Consider the following 26,991-nt stretch of genomic DNA (forward strand, 5'->3'; position numbering starts at 1 on the left):
TCCCCAAACTTTTACATATCCATATCCTCTGACCCAACGACTTTATTTGTATAAATTCACCTATGTCACATATGTACACTTGTGCACAGAAACATTGAAAGGTTATTTGTTGCAGCATTAGGGATGCATCAATAGGATATGAGCTAAGTAAATGTAGAGCTTTATAGAGTACTACACAGTGTTAGAGTGATCTGGCTTTGCATGGAATCATTGGAAAAGATATCCAGGATATATTGTTCAGCAAAAACATATAATATGCTCCAATTTGTATCTTTAAAAGAATTTGTGTGTGTATGTGTGTGTGTGTGTGTGTGTGTGTGTGTTTGCTTACACAGAGTAGTTCTATAGGGAGATGCAAGAAAGAAGCAATTGCCTTTTTAAAAAATTCTTTATTTAAATTCAATTTCATGGGCAGCCCCGGTGGCTCAGTGGTTTAGCGCCGCCTTCAGTCCAGACAGAGAAGCAGGCTCCCCACGGGGAGCCCGACCTGGGACTTGATCCCAGAACTCTGGGATCACACCCTGAGCTGAAGGCAAATGCTCAACCACTGAGCCACCCAGGCGTCCCTGATGCTCACCTCTTGATATCATCCCCTTGCAGAGTCCCCTGCCCACACTGAACCATGAGTGACCATTAGAATAATGTGGAAGTGATAGGGGGATCCCTGAGTGGCTCAGCGGTCTAGCGCCTGCCTTTGGCCCAGGGCATGATCCTGGAGACCCAGGAACGAGTCCCACGTCGGGCTCCCTGCGTGGAGCCTGCTTTTCCCTCTGCCTGTGTCTGTCTCTGTCTCTGTCTCTCTCTCATGAATAAATAAATAAAATCTTTAAAAATAAATAAGTAAATAAATTCAATTTCATGAACACAGATTGTATTATTAGTTTCAGAGGTAGAATTTAGTGATTCATCAGTTGCATATAACACTTAGTGCTCATTACTTCAAGTGCCCTTCTTAATGCCCGTCACCCAGTTACCCCGTCCCTCCACCCACCTCCCCTTCCAAACCATGAATATGTGAATATGTCCACTTGATGGGTTTGTTTTGTTTACCTTTGATCTATGACTTGCCTTCAAAAGTTTTAAGTTTAAAGATGTATTGGCATTTTATGTATGTTAGAGCCTCTGGGGATTTTCGTCATTATTTCATGGGACATTACTTAGATCCAGTTGGAAAGGTAGATTCCCATATGTGAGCCATAATATGAATTAGCGTTGAATCTGACCCTCAAGAACTTAGGTGTAAGCAAGAGGTTTTCATAAACTGAGGACCAAATATTGTTTTATTTCATTTGAGTATAGGTTCAACAACTACCAGATGTACTGAGAATATTCTAGAACGGGTCACGCCTGTGTCCAGAAACACTTTCTGATGGGTTCCGAAAGAGCTCACCTAGCAGTAGTACCATGCAATAACCGTTATGGGGGGTGTTCCATCAGCTCTGGGTTGCATTAACTCGTATTTATTATTTCAAATACAACATGTAGATTTGTAGCATACTCATGATTTTTGTCTCAAGTTACACATTTTATGGAAATCATTCTTTGCAGAAAATATTTTCTGTCAACAAAAAGCACTATGTTGGGGTGCCCGGCTGGCTCAGTCGGTAGAGCATGCAACTCTTGATCTTGGGGTCATGAGTTTCGAGCCCCATGTTGGGTGTAGAGCCTATTTTTAAAAATTTGGGGGGGTTGGCATCATGTCAGGTTGGCTTACCATTCATTTCTCTTTTGATAAGACCTGAGTTTATGAAATTGGCTTTCGACTACTTACTCTTTGCTGACTGTAATAAAGCAGAATTATATCCTGTGTAACTAAAATCTTACAATATGATTTTCTGTCCACCTGCTGATGGTAGGTAAAGAGTTACTGCCTTGATTTCTGTGCCTCTAACAGGATATTTTTTCCTGTTATTCAATTACCTCTCCTGGTGTTGAACGTTCCTCCAAGCTATTTCCATTATGATTTCATCCGTACTTAGCTCACCCCTAGTCCTCAATAGGTTTCCTCCACCCTACACTCACCTCCTAGTGCTCTTACCAGCACTCTCAAATTCCTCAGCCATTGGTCTTTCTGTCACGTCATACTTGCCAATGGCCAGTTACCAGTAAAATCTATCACTGCCTCTCGCATAACTAAGAGAAGGGTGAATACGTTGTGTGTATGTCCCTGTTCCTATGCACATACACACAGCTGATCAGTTCACAAGCTTAATCCCTGAAACTTCAACACTTTAGAGACAAATTCTTTGTCTTCCTGAGTTATATTCTCCAGCCACATACAAGATAATTTTCTCTCTCAATATCAAATGACTGAACTGAACCTACTTTCTCAAAGTTACCAAGGCCCTTCAACAAGTCTCATGACCTTTGTCCCACTCTGTATCCTCTTTGTTGTTTCTATAGAATTTGGCACTGTTCACAAATCTCTGTTTTGTTTGTTTTTATAGAAGTTCATGTACTTGGTAAAAGTGTAAATGATACTAAAAGGTATACAATGAAAATTTACCTTCTCTTTCCATCTGATCTACAGCTCTCAGGTCCCCCTCCCCAGAGGCACTTAGGATTGTCACCTTCTTGTGTATCATTCTGAGGATCACATACATCTTTTTGTATACCAATGATTGGGTACTACATCAGCTATTTTGTCCTTACCTTTTTAAAAAATTTTATTTATTTATTTGACAAGGAGAGAGAGAGCATGAGCATGATCAGGGGAAATGGGAGTGGGAGCAGAAGAAGCAAACTCCCCGTGGAACAGGGAGACAAATGTGGGGCTCAATCCCAGGACATCAGCATCATGACCTGAGCCAAAGGAAGCTGCTTACCCTCCTGAGCCATCCAGGTACCCCTTTTTTGTATAAATTTTTCAGTGTCAGTATGCGTAGATTAACCTCATCCTTTTTATTTTTTTAAGATTTTATTTATTCATTCATGAGAGACACAGAGAGAGAGAGGCAGAGACATAAGCAGAGGAAGAAGCAGGCTCCATGCATGGAGCTTGATGTGGGACTTGATCCCAGGACCCCGGGATCACAACCTGAGCCAAAGGTAGACTTGAGCCACCCAGGTCCCCCTAACTTCATCCTTTTTAACAGCTACACAGACTTTCAGTGTATAGAATGTTCCAGTAATGATGTATTTATCCAGTTCTTTATTGGTAGAACCCTTCCTTTAGGAAGGTTTCCCTACCACCACCCAGTTGATTCTTTGTCCTTGCACACTGCTTGTCAATCTCCTACCACACCACTTTCTCCTTTCTAAGAACTTTCATTGGTTTCCTATCAACCTTCCATTTCCTAGAACTGAAATTCTTGCTTCTCCTCCCCCCTCCCACCACTGCCCCCCCCATTCCAAGTATCTTCTTTTGGTGAACTCCTCACTTGCCACACCTGCAGTTATCTTCTCTGGATGATCTGTGAATCTGTAACTCCAGTCTTCGAGATCTCTCTCCTGTGATCTCCAGATTTTCAATTAAGGATATTTGACTGCTTCACATAAATGAGGCCAAATCTTTCATCTTTCAACCCCAAAATTTACATCTGTACTTATCTTGATAGCATTATTCAAGCTCAGTACTTTGAAATTCGCTCTAATTCCATTTTATCCCTCATGTCTATAAAAGATTAATCACCAGTGCCTGCCAACTCAACTCAGTAGGCCAGAGTAGCTTATACTCAGTTCGATCTATGCCTCTAGGAAAAGCGCCCAAAACAGAAGGACTTGTGTCCATACAACAGTACATAATTGTATAAAATTAAGCTTTTTTCATAACCATGTATAATTTGTAGCATCTTCAAAAACAATCCTGTTTTCCCATATTCATTTTCACAGTTTATTTTAGTCATTTTTATGATCACTGTTTCCTGCAGACACACTTGTAGTTTTATATATAAAGTTTTCATGCATTCCCTCCACAGAAGATGAATCTTAATTGATATTCTCTAAAAATTAACATGAACATGTTAGAGTTTAGGAACATGTTACATATTCCATGGAGTAAAATGAATATGACATTTAAAAATTCTTGATTTATACTTCAGTAAGTCTAATTTATACCAAAGAAATCCATAATGTAAGCTTTGGGGCAGTACTGCTTATCTTGAGGACGGGATGACAGATGATAATTGCTTTATTAAGTACAACATTCTGAATTCCTATGAAGCTGTAATGGCTTGTTGTGCACTAGAGATTTTGTTATTTAGGATATAATTGATTGTAATGTGTACCGTTTGCTCTTGAATAACTCCCATTTTCCACTTCAGAGAGATTTTCATTTCGGCATCAAATAATATGATTACTGCATTTGTAAAGTTTCTGAAGCATTTCGAAATTCTTTCAGTTGAAAAATGATTCAGAATTGGAATATGATATAAATGAAAAGGGCAAATTGAATTCCATCCCATAGGTTTCATTTTAAGACCAGGTGTAGTACAGAGAATATCTCATCCTTATTGGCTGTTACCTGGTAGTTGGTATTAGTGAAAGTTGGCAAGGCCAAGTACCTGAATGCCAGAGGAATTAGCAACCCCGTGAACTCTTCTGGTTTCTGCTGTTAGTCTTTGCTATTACTCGACGTTCCCTGCCTTAACAATCTAGCAAGAAGTTACTACCTAACACCAAAACCCAACCCCTCTGATTTACTCCAATATAGGTGACCCCAGAAATGTTCAATAGTTTGGCTAACAAGTTCTCGCTGCTTTTTACATTTTTACACACTTGTGTCCCTCTTCTTTAGTTTTAATATCTTTCTCTATTAACATCTTACCTCTCCCCCCAATCTAATGTTCGGGACACAGAGACACTTCCTCCTCAAGTCAAGATAATGCTTCACTTCCCCTACCATAAATTGGTCATGAAGAGAAATACTTGTTCAGTCCCTTGGCTGAGCAACTGAGGATTTCCATTTTACTGATGTTTGTTTACCTTTTCTTTGCAGCTCACGCAAATGAGTATTTGCATGAACTCTGCCTTAGCCTCTTGATCATTTATTTCTTTTAAGACCATGAGGCCAAAGACTCCACCAAATCAATGGAAAATTTCAATTTTTATGCATCAGTTTTAATCCTCAACCCCAGAGTATCTCATTATCCTTCCTTTTGTCTGTCTTTCAGACTTTTTATCAAAGGAAAGAAAAGAGAGGGGCGCCTGGGTGGCTCAGTCAGTTAAGCATCTGCCTTGGGCTCAGGTCATGATCCAGGAGTTGGGGGATCAAACCCCACCTGGGGCTCCCTGCTTAGCAGGAAGTCTGCTTCTCTCTCTGCCCCTCCCCTACTGCTTGTGCTCGCTCACTGTCTCTCCATTAAATAAATAAATAAAATCTTTTTTTAAAAAAGGAAAGAAGGGAGAGAGTTGAATCTGTTAGTTTCCCTTCCTCCTCGTGCTTCCCTGAGAGACTGAATTAGAGGGGAAAAAAGGATATGTTAAACCAATAGGTAAAAATTGGGTTTTGAGAGGAGTTTAAGGATTCCATTCTCTTGAGCATCCTCGTCTCTGCATTGTAGGATAATCTGAACTATAATACAGAGAATGAACATAGTAATACTTCAAATCCAAATGCATCTTTCTCTCCCAGCCTGACTGAGGGCAGTGGCTCTGGAGGGCAAAGGCTCAAACAGTTTTTTTTTAAGATTTTATTTATTTATTTGACAGAGAGAACGTGCACCGAGTACAAGCAGGAGGAGCAGCAGGCAGAGGGAGAGGGAGAATGATGCAGGGCTTGATCCTAGGACCTCCGGACCATAACCAACTGAGCCACCCAGGCACCCCATCCAAACAGTTTAAATAATTCCCTACAGCCAGGCTTCAAATGAAAATTTTAGCTTCTGTCCCCAAGCAGTTAGAAGTTCATAGATTCGTTCATCAGAGTTAACCGAACAGCTCTTAGATGCTGGCCCAAAGGTAAAAGGGCCTACAACAGTTAAACCTGCCTAATCTTTGTGAGCTCTGATCCCATCAGATTGTGCAATATGGGCAGATAGCTGAAGCAAGGGGGGGCTACACACACCAAAACCAAGTAGAAATTTCTAGCACCCCAGAGAAAGTTCCAGATTTTTAAAAATCGACATTCTCTTTAAAATGCTTGTTCTTAGTTTCCCCCCCACACACACTTGATTCTATTTTTATCATGCCATTGTACTGACTCATGTTTATAAAGGCAGCCAGGAACACATGAGGCCTATGGAGGAGAAACTAGAACTTCAGTCCAAATAACATCATTTCACAAAGCAACAGGGAAGTGAAAATAGTACCGTTGAGCCTTAAGTCTCCAGATTTCCTCCCTTTGTGGAGAGCCTCTGGGGTAGAAATTTTCCATCTCTGTCTCCTACTAGCCACATCCAACTCTGCTTTGGTTCTTGTCCCTATAGGGTAAAATTCAAGGAATGAATATGTCGGACTATGGATTTAAGAGCTAGCTTTGTTTAATCAACTTCTATTTAAGGGTACCATTTACAACAACAAAGTAATTTCTATTCTTTTTAAGTCTTTCCCTTGCTCTTTAACTCCTAGGGATGAAAAGAAAGATGTTTAAGGCTAACAAACAAACAAAAAACACATCTTTCAAGATAAGTTTTAAACCTATAAGTCCCTCTGCATTCACATTTAGCAGAAATTAATTGGTTTTGAAGTTTAGATAAAAAAGAAATCCTTTATATCAGCTCTCTTGGAGGAAGTACTGTGATGTAGATGATGATCCAGACTTTCTTCTGGGGGCTCATTATCAGAAATTCCCATCAAATAATGAGATTAGATGAGCATCTGATCCAGTGGATATGAGTACTTAATTGCCCAGATATCATGTTAAATCAATTTACAGATCTCTTGACTTTATTTTAAGGTCTTTTAAGGAAGTACTTCTCAAATTTTAACATGCATACAAATCACCTGGGAACCTTGGCAAAATCCACATTCAGTAGGTCTGGAGTGGGGCCTCACATTCTGTATTTCTAGGAGTCTCACAGGGCATGACCATGCTGTTCATCAGCATAGGACCACACTTTGTATAGCCAGGTTTTAAGGCACCTGCATTCTACATCTTAATATGAGGCTTTATTTCTAGCAAAAACTTTAATTTGTAGCATGACCACTATGTGTGCAATGCTAATTAGAAAGTTGGCTTTCATGGAAGTTAATTCTTTTGCCCAGGTCACCCAGCTAATAGGTGCCAGGGATTTGGACTCAGGCATTTCTGACTCCAAAGCCAGAGCGCTATTCTGCATGTGTTATACATAAGGTCTTGTACAGAGTACTTCGAGAAAGAGTTAAAGAAGCATTTCTGCCCTTTGGAAGTCAATAATATAATGGTAGAAAAAAGCAATATAGTGGCAGAAATTAGACATACACATAAAAAGGTAGCAATTTCTAAGTGTTATGCAAATATCAAAGAAGTATGAATATTGAGTTTAATAGTAATACAATTGGAAAGGGAAAAACATATTTTTATAAAATTACTTTGGGTCTCCCTTGTGTTAAAGTATGGAAATATTGCCACTAGAAGTCAAAGTCTAGCACTAGTACGCTTAACAGAAAGCATATTTCAAGAGTTTAGAAAAGAAAGCTCTTGGTCAGGGCACCTGGATGGCTCAGGGGTTGAGCGTCTGCCTTTGCCTCAGGTCGTGATCCCGGAGTCCTGGAATCGAGTCCAGCATTGGGCTCCCTGCAGGTTGCCTGCTTCTCCCTCTGTCTATGTCACTGCCTCTTTGTGTGTCTCTCATGAATAAATAAATAAAGTCTTTTAAAAAATAAAAAGAAAGCTCTTGGTGGTGGAGAAGTAGAGGAATTGGGAATATCTTCAAAGAAGAGAGGCAGTTCTTGGATAAAAACTGAAGATAGGGAGCACATTTAGGGAAAGGATATCAACAAAAGTATATGAACCAAGTGGCTTGTTGTGGAAACTGAATGGACTCTATGTGACTAGAGCAGACAGTCAATTGTTTGCAAGCTGTATCAGTTACCAATTGCTGCATAACAAACCATACCAAAACTTTGAGACTTAAAACAACCACCACTGATTTGGTTCCCCATTCTGTAGGAGGCTTTTATGGGTCTGGGCCAGGCTGGGCTGATCTAATCTGGGGGTGATCATCTGTCTATGGTTAGTAAGAGGATCAGATGGCAGCCCCAGGTGGCCTTGCCAACATGTCTAGTAGTTGGTGAGGGCAATGAGTTAATGGCCTTTGTTTCTCATCAACAAGCTACACAAGTGATAAGGGCACCAAAGTGCAGGCCCCAGTGAACCAGTATTTTTTTAAGCTTCTGCTTGTGGTATAGTGGCTAATATCCCATTGATCAAAGCAAATCACAGGGCCGACCCCTATTTAGAAGATTATATCTCTCGATGGAAGAGAATTGTCGGCATTCCAATCACCGCCAACTGTAGATAGTAGTAAAGGGGAAATTGAACCTTTTCAGAGGACTGGGGTTGAGGGGGGAGGGAAGGAGGAGTCTATGAGGGCCCTTTATAGGGCTCCGCTTGTATGATTATGTCATTCAAAATGTGAATGTGTCATTTAAAAAAAAAATCTACAAATTAGCTACTCCTGGTTAAAAATAGGTAATAGTAGAAAGCTATAAAAGGAAAAATCTACTCCCCTAGCCCCCTCATTTCAACTCTCCAGAGGAAAATACCGACTTCAGCCTTACGGTTATCTTTCCTGGCAGTACTAAGTTGTTCTCAGAGGTTTTTGCCAATTTGCAATGTGAGTTTCATTGAACCCAACCGACATTAAAGAAAGGTTCTGTATAGAATTATTAATATTTTATACCTTTTTAGCATTGAGCTCTAGACACATGATCACTACTGTTAATAAACATTTATTATTTAGCACACGAAAACTACCAAGGCTCAACTTCTACATCTGCTCCCTTGGAGTCGAGTGATTTCTGTGTCTCTGTGGCCAGGAAAAAGAATGACTCTGGTGGCGCAGACAGGAAATTACTATTCAGTACTGGCAGTGCCTTCTTCCTGTTTTATCCAAAGATATGAAGTAGGAATTTGAGGGCGTACTCTCTTGAGGCAAGTTTCACTTCTCCACAGTGATTCCCATAAACCAGCCTCCAGTCTGGGCTCCAAGGGAATCCATGTGTACCCCTCTCCAGATCTGTTTGCCTCCTTACAGTTCACGAGGAAATGAAATTGTTGTATTGACAAAGTTTTCACCTCAGTTACGAGACAATCAAATCAAGAAAAACTGGTTCTCCCCAGTCCTCTGACCCAGGTCCCTTCACACATTCAGGCTGAGGAGTCAGCGCTGGGCGTGGAATCCCCTCACCCAACCCAAATTCAAAAAGTACTTCCTACAAAATTGTGTGAAGCTTGAATGACATGGGAAAAAAGTCCCTCCATACAGGAATAGTACCTTGTCAAATAATTAACTCATCTGCCTTTATTCCTTTAAATTCTAAAATCATATTTTGCATGCAGCACCTCACATTAGAAGGTTATTTCCCAGGGGTAGTTTTAAGGTGCGTACTCCAAACTTTGTAGGTTGAACTTAGTCAAGTAATGCCTTTGTTAACAAAACAAACCTTAGCTAGCCTGCCATCAAGAATAAGGAGGGTGGGAAGAGAATGGTGGGATGTTTTCACAAGTTGTCTCATTGTAAGGGTCACTTGAGATGAAGTGCCCAGGTGGTTCAATCGGTTAGGCATCTGACTCTTGATTTTGGCTCAGGTTATGATCTCAGGGTCTCCAGATCAAGCCCTACGTAGGGCTTCATGCTCAGAGGGGAGTCTGCTTGAGATTCTCTCTCCCTCTGCTGTTCCCCCTGCTTGCACGTGTTCTCAATAGCCCTCTCTCAAATAAATAATAAATCTTAAAGAGTCAACTGAGATTCCTACAAAACAGGCAGATTTCCCAGCTACATCCCCCAGAGATATGGTTCATTAAATGTAGGAAGGAACTTGGGACTCTACATTTAACAACAGTCTCAGATGAATTTTATATTTTTATTTATTTATTTTTAAGATTTTTATGTGTCTATTTGACACAGAGAGAGATTGAGAGGGAGCGGGAAAGGAAGAAGCAGGCTCCCTGCTCAATCCCAGGACCCTGAGATCATGACCTGAACGGAAAGCAGACACTTAACCGACTGAGCCATGGAATTTTATATTTGGATGAGTTTGGGAAAACACTACATTAGGGCAATAGTTTTCACCCCTGAGTGTACATCAGTGTTACGTGGAAGGTTTTTAAATAAATCTATATATTAACGCCCAGACTCCAAACCCAGAGATTCTGATTTAATTTATCTAGGAGTGGGGCCATGCACTGATGTTTCTGAAAAGTTCCTCAGGTGATTCTAGTGTGTAGCTATTCTAGTGTTCAGGAATTATGGTACAAAGAAGTAGTTGTCAAATATCTTGGTGTCAGGATCCCTTGGTACACCTAAAAATGAGTGAGGATGCCAAAAAGCTTTTGTTTAGGTGGGTTATACTGATACTTCTCATAATAGAAATTAAAACTAGGGGAAATTCTTAATATGTATTCTTTAAGAATCAGGATAATAAAAAAGAATCATAATAATAGACTCATTAAATAGTAATATAAATAACATACCTTTAAAGAATAATTTATTTTCCAAAAACACTGAGAGGAGTAGAATCATTTTCTATTTTTGTAAACCTCCTTCCTGTTGGCTTATAGAAGACAGCTAGATTCTGCATTTAATCGGACAATGTTGTCTTGGTTCAAGAGTTCAACCTGAAGTATGTGAAGGAAATCCAGCCTCTTGGAAATAAGCAGTTAAAAAAGGAAAGAGTATTTTAATAGGCTTTTCAGATAAGTGTGGAGTTCCTTCTTGGACATAACCAAAATTAATGGCTAACTTTGTAAAGGATTTTTTGTAATGTGAAGTCCAAAATCCTATCAATGAACGTTTCATGCCCTGTTCCACTAAAATCCATTTGGGTATCTTACACTTTGAATGTATCTTTGACCCATGCATGACTTGGTAATATCAGGCATTGGTCATTTGAAAAACCACTGGTTCACTGAGTTTTGCAGCTCTTCCAAATGCTGACACATTTCATATTGTATAATATAAAAAAATGACATTTATTAAAACCACAGTCTCATCAGAAAGTCTTTAAGTATTGGGAAACTGGCTAGAGCATGATGGTGGATCAAATTTTCTAAAATTTTAATTTCCATTTGAAAATTTGAATTTTATCGTTGGCAACATATACTATTAGCTATTTTCCTCGAAGTGACAGACTATTCATTTACAAGAAAATGTCTGCCAAAATTCCAAGTCTGAATAGCCATGGTTTGTCCATTGTTCTGTCCTGTAAAAATGGTGTTTCATGAGAAAAGCTGCTAGTTCAGCTTGCAACTCACTCACGTACTTTTCCCGAAGGCATCAATTCTGCTTCAGTGTGAAGCAAAAGTGCTTTACGTGTACTTCATGTTTCATTACAGATAACTTTTTTTTAAATCTACCCAAGGGTCAAGATCTAATAAACTTAGTATTTTGTGCAGCTTCATCAAGGACATTCTTGAATTCGAAAACTTTTTTTCCTTTCTTTCTTTTTTAACTATGATTTGTCTGTTGGTGAAGAATAAAATGACTACTAATAGAGAGGGGTGCCCCTGCCTTGATTTGTGCTAAGACGCCAGAATTTTGTTTTTTTTGCTTTTGCACGTTCAACGCAGATGTCAATACAGTAAAAAAGGTAAATAGCCTCTTAGTATTATCATAAAAATGGTTTTGACCTCCTGGACTCCCTGGAAGGGTCTTGGGGACTGTTCTTTCAGAACTGCTGACCTAAAAGGCCAGAGAGTAGTGTTGGTAGGGGAGTTGGGCAGGGCAAGTTTAGCATTCATTCATATTTATATTGCTGAGATTAGAATATCTACCATGCCTGGTTATTTATTTTATTTAAGCCTCACAGTAACATTCACAAAATAGATACCATTATTCCTACTTCACAAATAAGGAAATTGAAGCTCAGAAAGATTAAATAATTTTCTAGGTGAAGCAAGGACCAGGAATTTAGATGAAAATCTAAATCTTGGTGATTTTAAGCTTGTTCTCTTGCCACTACTCTAAGTCATTTTCCTTCTTTTGAACTATTTTGGATTTGAATAACAGGTTCAAGACTTAATGAACACTTACTATGCTCTAAAAACTATTCCCAGAAAAAAAAACATAAATATTCTCAGAACTTTATTTTTTTGTAGATTTTATTTATGTATTTGAGAGAGAAAGCATGAGCAGGGGGAGAGTCAGAGGGAGAGGGAAAGGGAGAAGCAGTTTCCTCCCTGAGCAGGGAGCCTGATGTGGGGCTCAATCCGAGGACCCCAGGACGGTGAGCTGAGCTGAAGGCAGACGCTCAACCGACTGAACCACCTGGACACCTCCATTCTCAGAACTTTAAAGGTATTAACTCAAAAATAAATAAATAAATAAATAAATAAATAAATAAATAAATAAATAAATAAAGGTATTAACTCATTTCTTCCTCCCAATCTGGGCCAGATTAGTACTTTAAACTTGAGGAAACAGAGGCACAGGGAAGTTCCTTAGCTTTTCTAGAGACATAGAGCTAATAACTACAGAGCTAGGATTTTAACACAAGAAGACTGATTCAGGAGTCTTGGGATCGAGCCCTGCATCAGATTCAACACTTAGTGGGGTATCTGCTTAGAGATTATCTCCCTCTGCCCCTCCCCCCCTCACTGGCTCACTTTCTCTTTCTATAAAAAGTAAATAAATCTTTTTAAAAAATTTTACTAAAACATCCCCGAATTAAAGACACTGAGAAACCTAAAATTGTGTATATGAAACAAATACTTTTGCCTCTGCATATAAAATATCATGTGATCAAAAGATCTTGGTTTATATGTTTCGTTTCCTCAAGGCAAGGCAAAAGCATGTGTAGAAAAACCTTAAGTGTATGGAAATTTAGGCAAGAAGTTAATTCACAGAAATCACTTAGAGTCCTAAAAGGAGCATAGTTCAGTTTACATTTCAGATTTTCAAGATCAGGATGTGGTGACCAAGTCTGCAGATGCGAAAATGATGTGGTCTATGTCATACTGAGCATATGACAGGCACCCGTTGAAGAGCACACCTGTTCCTGGAGAAGACCGGGGCACTGGAACAATCATGGGTGTAACAATAGAACCATTTCCTTTACCATTTACCACCTCAAGAATTAGTCGTCTTGGGGTATATTTCCTTTTTCTAAAAATAATGGCAGCAGTATTGTTACTCAGTCCACTAAAGTGGGTTCAGATGTTAACTTCTAAGACAAGATCTCTTTTTCCCAAGTGGAACTCCAGTTCTCCAGCCAATGGGAGTTTCCTCATCTACAAAGAAAGGTTATTTGTTTTTACCTATGAAAAAGCCTAAAAATGCAGACAGACTGCCTACTACTTGGTCCTTCTGTCCCTGTGTGCTCAAGGAAATGCCACCCTCTGGTCCAGGTCTTCTGCCAACCTTCTTGCCTTCCCAAGTCAAAGCAGGGCAAAGGTTCTCTACAAGAAAGGGAGAGCCGGGAGGAGAAGGAAAGCCTACTTGAGTGGGCCACATCTACCCACAGGAAAGCAAGGAGGAGAAAATCTTGTTCTTTTTTTAAAAGATTTTTATTTATTTATTCATGAGAGACACAGAGAGAGGCAGAGACACAGGCAGAGGGAGAAGCAGGTCCCTGCAGGCAGCCTGATATGGACCCCATCCCAGGACCCCAGGATCACGACCTGAGCCAAAGGCACGCTCAACCACTGAGCCACCCAGGTGCCCCGAAAATCTTGTTCTGTAACTAAGGACAAACAACTGTTCTGTGGCTCTTCCTCCCTCTCCTCCTACTTGTCCTCTTCCCCATGAGGTTTCAGCCTTTGCTATCACCTGCAGGAATTCCCCAGTAAGATGGATGAGAGTGGAAGAGAAAACCAACCTGTCTTCTCTACAGGAAATTTTCTTCCCCTGGATTCCTCACTTCCCTCCTGCCCCCTGAAGCCCCTCAGCTCCAAACCTGGTGTGAGCTTCTCCTTCTGAAAGCTTTCCTGCTTCCTGTTGGAGTCTTTATTCCCCAACCCTAGAATTACAGGCCCTGCCCAGATGGACTCCACCTGATGCTGGGAATGGAAAGGATCGACTCTTCCACTTAAAGCTGCCTTGAGGGGTCAGACAGCAATGTACCCTAGAAGTATTGCTACACCTAGTGGTTCTGATCTGTAGTTCTCTTCACATACACTCCACTTCTATTCTACTGAAATCAGCTGTTCTTTGCTAGCCTGGGAACCTAACCACATTTCTGTCTACTTGCTTATTATTTCTCATTCATTCTATTCAATATCTTTTTTGAACACAGAGCTTGTCCTAAGAACTGTTTTAGGCAAAATAGTCCCAACTTTCGTAAAGGAGACCAGTCCATTGATCCAACTGGAGGGCTATCTCAAGGCACGAGCAGAAATCCCTGCCCTGACCCAAGAATTTTAACACAAAGTGTAGCCTGGGCTCTTTAGAGGGTTAGCAGAAAACCTGCTGCCTTAGAAAACATGGAGCAGCCATTAATTCTCCAAGACTTCTCATGTCTAGGCAAAGAACAGAGAATCCATGGAAAGTGGAAGCTCTAGCACTGTGCTACAAAGTGTACTGAGTGAGAGTCCTGGATTCCCTGGGAGAACAAGAAGAGTCTCAGGAGAAAGGAGGCTAATTGCCTCCTGGCATCTGACCCTGCACGGTAAAGGAGGCAGCTCAAGCTGGGCCTCACAAAATAGGCGCACACTGGCCTTGACAGTCCCCTCACATCAGGGCAGCCCTACTTTGGAAAACAGGATTGCAAGAGGCATGAGAACCAACTTAGGACAGCAATTGGAATACAAAGATGTGGTCTATGTATACAATGGAGTATTCCTCAGCCATTAGAAACGACAAATACCCACCATTTGCTTCGACGGATGGAACTGGAGGCTGTTATGCTGAGTGAAATAAGTCAATCGGAGAAGGACAAACATTATATGGCCTCATTCATTTGGGGAATATAAAAAAATAGTGAAAGGGAATAAAGGGGAAAGGAGAGAAAATGAGTGGGAAATATCAGTGAGGGTGACAGAACATGAGAGACTCCTAACTCTGGGAAACGAACAAGGGGTGGTGGAAGGGGAGGTGGGCGGCGGGTGGGGGTGACTGGGTGACAGGCACTGAGGGGGGCACTTGATGGGATGAGCACTGGGTGTTATGCTATATGTTGGCAAATCGAACTCCAATAAAAAGAAATTAAAAAAAAAAAAAGGAATACACAGGCCATGAATGATGCACTGTGAAGCTTAAATTGGGGGTTGCAGTGAAGTAGGAATTTGCCCTTTCCATATACATAGTAAACAAAACCACCAATTCCTCAGGATTTCAATAGTTCTTGCTCATTCTTCTCCCCAAATTTCCCTTTCCCTTCCTATCTCTAGTCACTGACATTGATCACTCCCATGCTTCCCAGGCTCCTCTCTTCCCAGCTAGAAAGGAGGGACTCCTTCTCCATCATTCCCCAGCCTTCAGCCAGTTCTTACCACCCACTCCATAGGTCTTGTTCTTTGCCCCATTCTCTGTGCCTCTTAGTATTAGCAGTTCTCAGTATCACTCACCAGGCATTAGCTTCTCTTAAGTTGTTTTATTTTATTTATTTATTTGAGAGAGCACAAGAACACATTCGTGTAGGTGTTGGGGGGCGGGGGTGGAACAAAGGGAGAGGGACAAGCAGACTCCACAGTGAGCACAGAGCCTCACACAGGGCTCAGGGCTTGCTCTTCCAACCCTGAGATCATGACCTGAGCCAAAATCAGGAGTCAGAGGCTTAGTCAACTGAGCTCCCCAGGGACCCCTCTCTTAATTTATTTGTCTTAATCAAAAAGAAATACCTTCAACTTTATTAGTTCTTGCCACCTAGGCAAAACATTGAAAATTTCAGTGAATTCAATGTAATAACTCTTTAAGATCTAGTGTAAGGGGATCCCTGGGTGGCGCAGCGGTTTGGCGCCTGCCTTTGGCCCAGGGCGCGATCCTGGAGACCTGGGATCGAATCCCACATGGGGCTCCCGGTGCATGGAGCCTGCTTCTCCCTCTGCCTGTGTCTCTGCCTCTCTCTCTCTCTCTCTGTGACTATCATAAAAAAATTTAAAAAAAAATAAAAAAAAAGATGTAGTGTAAGTTATACAAGCAAGGTGTTGTGTAAGGTTTGAGGTGTGCTACCATTTGTGGGAAAAAAATAAGTATACTTCTAACTACATATATTATCTCTGGGAGGGTATGGAAGAAGCTCTATACCCTTTGGTGACTTTTGAGACTTGTATTACCTTTTCTCCAAAGAGAGTAAATCTTTTAAAAAGTTAGAGTGTGTGAGGAAAGTTATTTTCCACTCAGTTATGTTAGAAGCAAGATTATTAAGAAAAAGATTTATGTGCATAAAGGTAGCTATCAGAAAATTAACAGTGATTATCTTGTTTTTATTTTTTTAAGATTTTTTTATTTATTTATTCATGAGAGATACAGAGAGATAGAGGCAGAGACACAGGCAGAGGGAGAAGCAGGCTCCACGCAGGGAGCTTGATACGGGACTCAATCCCGGGACCCCAGGATCAAGCCCCAGGGCAAAAGCAGGTGCTAAACCGCTGAGCCACCCAGGGATCCCCAACAGTGATTATCTTTTAAAAGATGTTCTTCCCTTCCCTTTTTGCTTATTTGAGGTTTCTATGATTTATTCATTAAAAAAGAATAAAGTGGAAAATAAAATTAACATGCACGGGGGCAGGGAGTAAATGGGAAATCTTTGTACCTTCTGCTTCATGTTGCTGTAAACCTACAACTGCTCTAAAAAACAGACTCTTAAAAAAGAACAAGTGGAATATTGCCATACATTAAAAATGAAATTATAGAAATTCAAGGAACAGGAAAAAAGGCAGGAAAAGAGACTGTTTACAGAAATATATCCATATATATCTTTCTAATAGCTGCCCAGTTGAAAGCTTGAACTATTTTCTATTATTTATTTCCTTAATATACAAATTGTGTTTATTTCTTGTTATAAATAGATACATGCAAGGCACAGCTTTGTGTCTATCCCAACATCCTCAAACCTCTGAGATCCACGACTTTAGAGCCCCCTCAGGATTCTCTCATTTCAGGACCCCCTAGGGCATCCCTAATACCTGGTATATACATACATTTAGCCAACTGCCTACATTGGGACACGTTCTGACTTTGAGAACTATGCCTCTTCCCTTTGAATGTACCTTCATCAAAGCACCTTGTCCAAAAACTCAAGGATTCCAGCATACTCCCTTCTTAGTCATCTGAAATAGTATGTCACCCCCAGAACCAGAGCAACACTTGGCATTTGCACGTGCCCTCACCCTTGGCATTGCCATGTAGCTCCCATGTGCTATGTTGTCTTCTACATTATTCCTGCTTTATCTATCCAATCATTGCCATCCTAGGTATTTGTTTTTACCTTAACCTTTGTGGCAAAGGCAGGTAGATAACTCCTACCATCAAGCAACTTTTTGTGTTTGACTTCCCAGTTAGAGACCACCAAGGTTGAGTCATAAATAGTTTCTAGTCAGAATATCATAAATATGTGAATAGAGAAATTATTTAAAAGATGCTACTGGGGGATCTCTGGGTGGCTCAGCGGTTTCGCGCCGGCCTTTGGCCCAGGGCGCGATCCTGGAGTCCCGGGATCAAGTCCCGCGTCGGGCTCCCTGCATGGAGCCTGCTTCTCCCTCTGCCTGTGTCTCTGCCTCTCTCTCTCTCTCTCTGTGTCTATCACAAAAAAATAAAAATAAATCTTTAAAAAATAAATAAAAAAATAAAAGATGCTACTGGAATAATTAGTTATGGCCAAAAGCCTTTAGGGAAATTTGACAGGTGAATAAACACTGGAGCTGAGTCATGAAGAATAAAGAAGCCGTCTCCAAGTAGAAATTGGTAAAAGAATGTTCCAAGGAGAAAAAGCAGCATGGGTAAAATTAAGGAGATATGAAAACTGATGCACGTTGAAGGAATAGCTAGTAATTTACTGTATTTAGAGCTCAAAGACCTAGAGGTGGGGGGATAAAGTGGGAGTGAATGGAAAGGAAACAGAAGGGGAAGGGTCAGGAAAGTAGGGTGGGTACCCTCACTGGAAAGGACCTCACATGCCTATGGAGCCATGACTCCAGCCTTCACTTGAGTTGAGGGTCAGACTCACCTGATAAACTGGTACGGCCAGGAGGATTATTTGTACAAGGATACCATCAGGGATCAAAAAGGACAAGCTGATATTTGCCCCAGCTGCAGTTTTCTTTGCCCCTGGACTCGTGACTTACCATTGGGAATATGGTCTGCAGCACTGGTTTAAAAAGGAAATGTTAGTACAGAGATGCAAGTGGGTCTGGGTCAATGCCCAGGAGATAAACAATGACTTGGAGAGAGGGGGTGTTTTTCCCACTTCTGCATATAAAAATCACCTGGCTTTGGTACTCTGAGGATTACAGAGAATGAGGTGGTATGTTGATACCTTGAGGGTTTACGGCATGAAGAACATTTACATGATGCAAACAGCAATATTATCATGAAGTGGGGACCTCCCCGTATGTGGTAGGGTGTAGGTACCAACCTGCAGTGGCTTTGTAGGAAGCAGATCTCCCCAAGAGAACTAAAGAGGAAGACCTTGAGATGACAGGTGATAAGCTTATGTGAGATCCCAGTCAAGACTCAAAAAATGAATAGCTGGATGTACATTTAAGATTGTGGAAGGGATGCTAGAAACCTTTGCTCTGCAGGAAAGGCAGAGCCAGTGCAATCTGGGGTAATGAGATGATGCATCATGGAGCAGATAGAAACCATTGCAGCTGAGGCCATGTGTGCAATGGGCTGACCACTACCAGTAAGCAATGCCATCCGAGACCACTCTGCTCCAGCACATCCAGGCCAGGGAAGAACAACCACGTGACTGGCACACATAATCACAAGAAATCATAAGTAATAGTTTGTTGTTGTAAATCACTCAGTGGTTGAAATGGTTTGTTACATAATAAAAACTAACTGATTAAGCCTCAAGGTGGGAATTGGTGGGAAAAGCTGCTTAAGTATAGTTGACAGTGTGATCCAGGTCCCCAAAGGCAGAGAACATAAACCTGAATGACAAGGCTACTTCGGGAAGGTGTAGAGGATTTGTAGTGTGTCAATTTAGGTAAGCTGAAACATTTCCCAGAACTCTCTTCTCTGTAGAGTTCCAGTGTGGCTGAAAGCATGAGACATTCTGCACATTGTTCACAAGATGGAAGTAGAATTGCAGTCATTTTCTGCTGAATTCAGAAGGTTGGAGTGGGGCATGAGGGGCTGGGGCAGCTCACACACATGTCACCTCCCTGCTGGATTGTCTCCTTGGCATGTGGCGGCAGCAGGGTCTGTAGCACTTACAACCTCTGTCACCTCCTCCTCTAGCTTCTCTTACTCTTGGGCCAATTATGTGCTTAACTCTGTGCAAAACGTACCGGCTTCTCCTCCAGGACACCCTCATCATCAGTGTTGGAGGCCTCAAGCCTACAAGAGACCAACAAGGATTCCAGCCTACCTTCCTGGGTCCCAGTTTAGCCTCAGAGGTGCCAGCTCATTCATATTTATTTCCTTTCCAACCTCCTGTCCGAGCCTTCAGGCTCCAGCATCAACAGCCTTAGAAACAATACACTTATGCAGACTTTTTAACTAGCTCCCACAGTTGAATAAGGTCAAATTCCTGTAATAAATGCCTAATACATACAATATTGTATATAACAGATTATATATAATATTCAAATTATATGTAATACTCAAATTATGTGTGTGGAAAAAAAATCTAGTGGTTCTGATTCTTGGACTGACCAACACAAAGAGTCTAAAAACCCTGGCTAGGGGATCCCTGGGTGGCTCAGCGGTTTAGCGCCTGCCTTTGGCCCAGGGCGTGATCCTAGAGTCCCGGGATCGAGTCCCGCGTCGGGCTCCCTGCATGGAGCCTGCTTCTCCCTCTGCCTGTGTCTCTACCTCTCTCTCTCTATGTCTATCATCATGAATAAATAAATAAAATATTAAAAAAAAATAAAAATAAAAAGTAAAAACCCTGGCTAGACAAGATGAATAGAAGCAATTTCTAGTGGTCTTCTTCTGCAACAGGCTGAAAACACTGTAGCCCTTGGGTGGAAAAAAATGAGATAACCATCAGTGAATCAGAAGACAGGAAAGGCAGAAGACAGAAGCCATGGTGGTGCTCCACCATCTGGATCTCACTACTAGGGACCCTTCAGCCTAGGAGCACCCAGCCTTTCCACACTTACTTAAGGGAACATTGAAGAGAGGATGATATTCTAGAACATTGGAGACTTTGTTCAGAGTGGGTTATACTGCATCTGGATATCAGATAGAAACAATTGTCCAGGAGTCCTTGTAAAATTTGGGAAGAGAAGATACTCAACCTCACTGTAGTCAAAGAAATGTAAATTCGAACTAGAAAGTGATTCCATTTTTCCTTATACAAATGGTCAAAGATACCTATAAAAAATTTAACTACACAAACCCTCAAGAGACACCTGGGTGGCTCAGTGATTGAGCATCTACCTTTGGCTCAGGTCGTGATCCCAAGGGTCCTGGGATCAAGTCCCATATCAGGCTCCCCTGGGGGACCCTGATTTTCTCTGTGTGTCTCTCATGAATAAATAAATAAAATCTTTTTTTAAAAAAACCCTTTGACAAGGCAGTATTAGTCTTAGTTATTTATCATAGATAACTTTACATGTGTGTGAAATAATGTATGTATAGGGATATCCATTGTAGCATTTTATATAGTAGCAGGAGATTGGAAATTACCCAAGTGTCTCCCAATAAGGAATTGAAGAAATTACGGCTCACTTATAATTTATCCAATTTTCAGTATGTAGGTTGTATCAAAAAAATTGTGGCATTGTTTATAATAGCAAGAAATTGGAAATTACCCAAGTGTCTTCCAATAAGAAACAGGATAAATTATGGCTCATCTATAATGGAGTATAATACATATACTGAAAAGAATGAAGCCATTGTATGTCTATTGATATAAAACAATCTTTAAGCTATATTATTAAATGAAAAACAGGACTTGAATAATGTGTGTGCAATATGCTTCCTCCCTCCCTCTCTCTTTTTTATTCTAATTCTGATACAGTTAACATACAGTGTTATCTTAGTTTCAGGCGTACAATATAATGATTCAATAATCCTATACATTACTCAGTGATTGTCATAAGTGTATTCCTTGATCCCCATCTGTTTAACCCATATCTCCATCCCCCTCATATCTGGTAACCATCGATTCTGTATATTAAGGGTATGTTTCTTGATTTATTATCTGTCTGTCTCTCTCTTTTTCCTTTGCTCATTTGTTTCTTAAATTCTACATGTGAGTGAAATCATATGATACTTGTCTCTCTGACTGACTTATTTTGCTTAATAGTATACTAACTCTATCCATGTTGTCACAAATGGCAAGATTTCATTCTTTTTTTTATAGCCAAGTACTTTTCTATTGTATGTATACACCACATCTTCATTATCCCATCAGTCAATGGACACTTGAGCTGCTTCCATATCTTGGCTATTGTAAATAATGCTACTATAAACATTGGGATGGATGTAGCCTTTTGAATTAGTATTTTTGTATTCTTTGTGTAAATACCTAGCAGTGCAATTGCTGCATTGTAGGGTAGTTCTATTTTTAACATTTTGAGGAACCTCCATACTGTTTTCCATAATGGCTGCACCAGTTTTCATTCCTACCAACAGTGCAAGAGGGTTCCCCTTTCTCTACATCCTTGCCAACACCTGTTGCTTTTTGTGTTGTTGGCTTTAGCCATTCTGACAAGTGTGAGGTAATATTTCATTGTAGTTTTGATTTGCATTTCCTTGACGATGAGTGATGATGACCATCTTTTCATGTGTCTGTGGGCCGTCTACATGTCTTGTTTGGAGAAATGTCAGTTCATATCTTCTGCTCATTTTTAATTGGATTATTTGTCTTTTGAATGCTGAGTTTTATAAGTTCATTATATATCTTGAATACTAAATCTTTATTGGTTATGTACTTTGCAAGTAACTTTTCAAGTATCTTTTGGCTTTTGTCAAAGATATTACTGCCTGTGCTCTCTTCTTGGATTTTTGTGGTTTCATGTCTCACAATTTGGTCTTTAATCCACCTTGAGTTTATTTTTGTGTATGGTGTGAGAAAGTGGTCTAGTTTCATTCTTTTACATGTTCCTGTCCAGTTTTTCCAACTCCATCTGTTGAAGATACTGTCTTTTTCCCATTGGATATTCTCTCCTATGTTGTCAAAGATTAATTGACCATACAAGTGGGGGTTTATTTCTGAGTTTTCTATTTTGTTCCATTGATCTGTGTGTCTATTTTTGTGCCCGTACTGTACGGTTTTGATCACTACAGCTTTGTAGTGGAATTGTGATGCCTCCAGCTTTGCCTTTGTTTTTCAAAATTGCTTTGGCTTTTTGGGGTCTTTTGTGGTTCCACATAAATTTTAGGTTTCCTTGTTCTAATTCAGTGAAAAATGCTGTTGGTATTTTGATAGGGATTGCATTAAATGTGTAGATTGCCTTGAGTAGTATGGACATTTTAACAATATATGTTCTTCCAACTCATGAGAATGGAATGTCTGTGTGTGTGTGTGTGTGTGTGTGTGTGTGTGTGTGTGTGTGTTTTAAATGCAAGAATATCTCAGAAAGAATTCACATGAATCATGAAACTGGTAATTTTCATTACCTTCACAGAAAGGAATTGGATGCCTAGGGAACTCCCTCCCCCCATTTGTACCACATGTGTCTGTTACTTACTCCCCCAAAATTGTTGCAAGTTTGTTCAAAATACTGCTTTTCAGGAGGTACCCTTGACTTTTTCCAATGGCCAGAATGACCTGAAGAGCAAAAGTGACCATTATACCTCAGGTTAAGCAAGCTGAAACCCAGATTTCTCCTGCAAAAGAGATTCCTCTTAAAAGATATTACTGTATTCCAAAACATATACAGGCAAGAAAAAAACAAATAGATACAAGAGGGATGCCAAAAAGTGATTTATTCCAGGGAATGAGAGATGTAGTGTGATGGAGGCATAATCATTTTGGGAGAGCGGGGTGTATAGTGAGGAAGGCATAATAGAAACAATGGAGACATGTATGTGGCAGAAGCCAGTAAGGCTAACAGAAGGGTGCTCGGACATGGTTTGTGTTAGGGAGAGTTGTAGTCTCTAAACACAGAGATCATCAAAACCCTGTAATAAAAGGAGTGTGGGGTTGCAACAAAGACAGTGAGACAAAACTCCAAACATTTTTTAAAGATTTATTTATTTTAGAGAGAGATAGAACAGGGGGAGCGGGAGGGGCAGAAAGAGAGGGAGAGAGGCAGACTCCCTGCTGAGAGTGGAGCCCAACATGGGGCTCCAATTCCACAACCCCAAGATAATTACCTGAGCCAAAATCAAGAGTTGTGTGGAATACATCATATAAGAGAAGAATTTTTGTTGTGTTTTTAAAGTCGTTGTTCATAACAAAGGGAAGTCATAGGAACAGTCCTGAAAGTGTGCTCCAATTCAAATCAAGGATAAGAGATGCTTCTCTAGCTAGTGAACTTTGGATGCTAAGATCCATGTAGAGGTGAAGAAGGCATGTATCTTGGTATACAGTTTTGACAAGACCTCTAAAACTCCTTAAAATCCTGATGTGGGCATCTGGGCATTAGCACCTAGTATACCAATTCCCCATTCTATTAGATTCAATAGCAAGACTAAATGCTCCAGTTATGAATGGAATTTTGCAAACATACCTTTCAAAGTTTGATTGTAGATAGCACTGTAACGTAGAGTAATTGCTCTTCACAAGCTGTAAAATCTGTTCTTTTTAGCTGCTTATTAAGTTGTTTTACCCGAGAGTCGACAAATAACTTGCTTTCAATGTCAAAAATAGTAGTCTTATATTTATTAAGTCCTTTATATTTTAAGAGGATTATTTTATTTTATTTTTTAAAGATTTTATTTATTTATTCATTAGAGACACAGAGAGAGAGAGAGGCAGAGACACAGGCGGAGGGAGAAGCAGGTTCCACGCAGGGAGCCCGACGCGGGACTGGATCCCAAGTCTCCAGGATCAGGCCCTGGGCTGAAGGTGGCGCTAAACCTCTGAGCCACCTGGGGGGCCCTAAGAGGACTTTTTTTTTAGAGAGTGTGCACATATATGCAGGGTGGACGGGCAAAGAAAGAGAAGGAGACCAGACTCCTCACTCGGCATGGAGCCTGATACAGGTCTCAATCTCAAACCCCTGAGATCATAACCTGAACTGAAATCGAGTCAATTTCTTATCCAATTGAGCCACTCAGGCACCCTTAAGAGGATTTTCATAAATTCCTTTATTTGTTTTCCAAACAATACAACTGTTTTGTTCTCAGAACACTTCTGTGAAAAAAAAAATCTGTAATAAATGTAGGATATTACTGCCTAATTATTACCTATTTGTGCCTAATTTTGGAGATATAAAACGGCTTGCTCAAAAGTCACACTATTGGCTCATAGCTGGTTTGTATAACATTTGATGGTCTTTAAATTTGCCATCACCATCAAAAACAGGCTATATTAAACTAAAATAAATTGGAAACTGAATTAGTTGGTATATAAGTCAGGTTTCTTCAGGGAAACAGAAAATATAGACATAAACATAGACACATAGATCTCTCTTTCTCTCAGAGTCGGAAGGCCAACTGGAGGCAAAAGTCCTTCCTTCAGGGTGGTCTTTTAAGGCCTTCAACTGATTGGATGAGGCCTACCTACAATATGGAGAATAATCCACTTTACTCAAAGTCTACTTACTTAAATGTCAATCACATCTAAAAAAATACCTTCAGCAACATCTAAACAGGTATTTGGTCCAAAAGTTGGATACCATCGCCTAGCCAAATTGACACATAAAATTAACCATTGCTATTGGGATTTGGAATGGCTGTGTAACTCATATCCTAAATTAACAATGGCTTAAGCAAGTTATTTTTTTTAAGATTTTATTTATTTGGGTCTCCTGGGTGGCTCAGCAGTTGAGCATCTGCCTTTGGCTCAGGACATGATCCTGGAGTTCTGGGATCGAGTCCCACATTGGGCTCCCTTCATGGAGCCTGCTTCTCGCTCTGCCTGTGTCTCTGCCTCTGTGTGTATATGTGTGTGTGTCTCTCATGAATAAATAAGATCTTTTTAAAAAAAATCTGTTCTTTTTAGCTGCTTATTAAGTTGTTTTACCCAAGAGTTGACAAATAACCTGTTTTCAATGTCAAAAATAGTAGTCTTACATTTATTAAGTCCTTTATAATTTTAAGAGGATTTTTAATTTTATTTTATTTTTTAAAAAATCTTTTTAAAAAAAGATTTTATTTATTTACTTACTTACTTATTGAAAAGAGAGAGAGCACACATGCATGAGCAGAGGTAGGGGCAGAAGGAGAGGAAAAAGCAGATTCCCTGCTGAGCAGAAAGCCAGACTTGGGGCTTGATCCCAGAACACTGAGGTCATGACCTGAGCTGAAGTCAGATGCTTAACCAACTGAGCCACCCAGGCACCCCAAGCAAGTTCGCTTTCAAGTTCAGCAGTCAAAAGCAGTAATCCAGAGCTGGTACTCAGCAATCATTAAGTGTTCAGACCCATTTCAGTTTGTTGCTCCATTATCCTCAACACAGCTTCTGCCTCATGTCCCAAGATGACTGCTTTGCCTCAACTATCACATTCTCTCTTTTTTTGTATATTTTTTATTGGAGTTCGATTTGCCAACATATAGCACAACACCCAGTGCTCATCCCATCAAGTGCCCCCCTCAGTGCCCATCACCCAGTCACCTCATCCCCCCGCCCACCTCCCCTTCCACCACCCCTTGTTCATTTCCCAGAGTTAGGAGTCTCTCATGTTCTGTCACCCTCTCTAATTTTTCCCACTCATTTTCTCTCCTTTCCCACGTTCTCATTCAAGTTTTCAAGAAGGGGGAAGAGGAAGAGTGTCTACCTCACTGTAAAGATACTGCTTAGAAGTTTCACATGTCTTATACACATGGTCTAGAATTTAGTAATATAGCCACAATTCATTACAATGGAGGCTGAAAACTACTGTATTTTGGTGTCTTATTGATCTGACTAAAATTCAGGGAATCTGAACTTTGGAATTCAGGGAAGAAAAAAAGAATGGATAGATATTGGAAAGACATCTACCATGTACAGATTACTACACTGAATAACTCAGAGGATGCTATTTCTTCCATGGCCTATACCATAAATTATTCAGAGCTACTATGTGAATGTAAATTAGTGAATGACACATAAAAGTACACTTATTTTATATATGGTTGAAAAGACTCCACAGATCGAGGGGCTCTAATCACCTCACAGTCTATTGTGAGGATCTTTCTTAATTATTAATATATTGAACATGAAGGTAAGTGATGACTACATGAAAGAAAACATTCCATCTATAGCTGGGTGCACTGCAAATGAAGGGGGGGCCGTCACATCCTACTCTATTCCACAGATTTTTCTGCACTTGATCTTAGCCAAAAGCCAAGAAGCAATCCAGCGATCTTTCTGGACTCTATATGTTCAACGTGGAGGTAAAAGATAGCCATATACAGAAGACTTATTCCATGTTTAGTTGTGAGTACTGCACACTCAGAAGTTGCCATTCAAATCACAATCTATTCCAGGTTTATTTCTGGATTCCTAATATGCTCAAAATAGAGGTAAGTACTAAAAAAAAATAGAGGTAAGTACTGATAATTGCACTGCACAGCCCAGTTGGTATCATTTATGTTGTATATGCCATGTAATTTTTTGGACTCCTCATAGGTCAATGTGTAGTTAGTGATAGCCTCATAAAAATAAATGTGAATATACTCCACAATTTAAGGGATTCTGTTCATAATATAGTCTAGCTCATAAATCTTTCTGGATTTGTTATATATTTGATGTGGAAGTATGTGTTGG

The sequence above is a fragment of the Canis lupus genome, chromosome X, assembly GCF_003254725.2.
Source record: "Canis lupus dingo isolate Sandy chromosome X, ASM325472v2, whole genome shotgun sequence".
NCBI classification, from domain to species: Eukaryota; Metazoa; Chordata; class Mammalia; order Carnivora; family Canidae; genus Canis; species Canis lupus.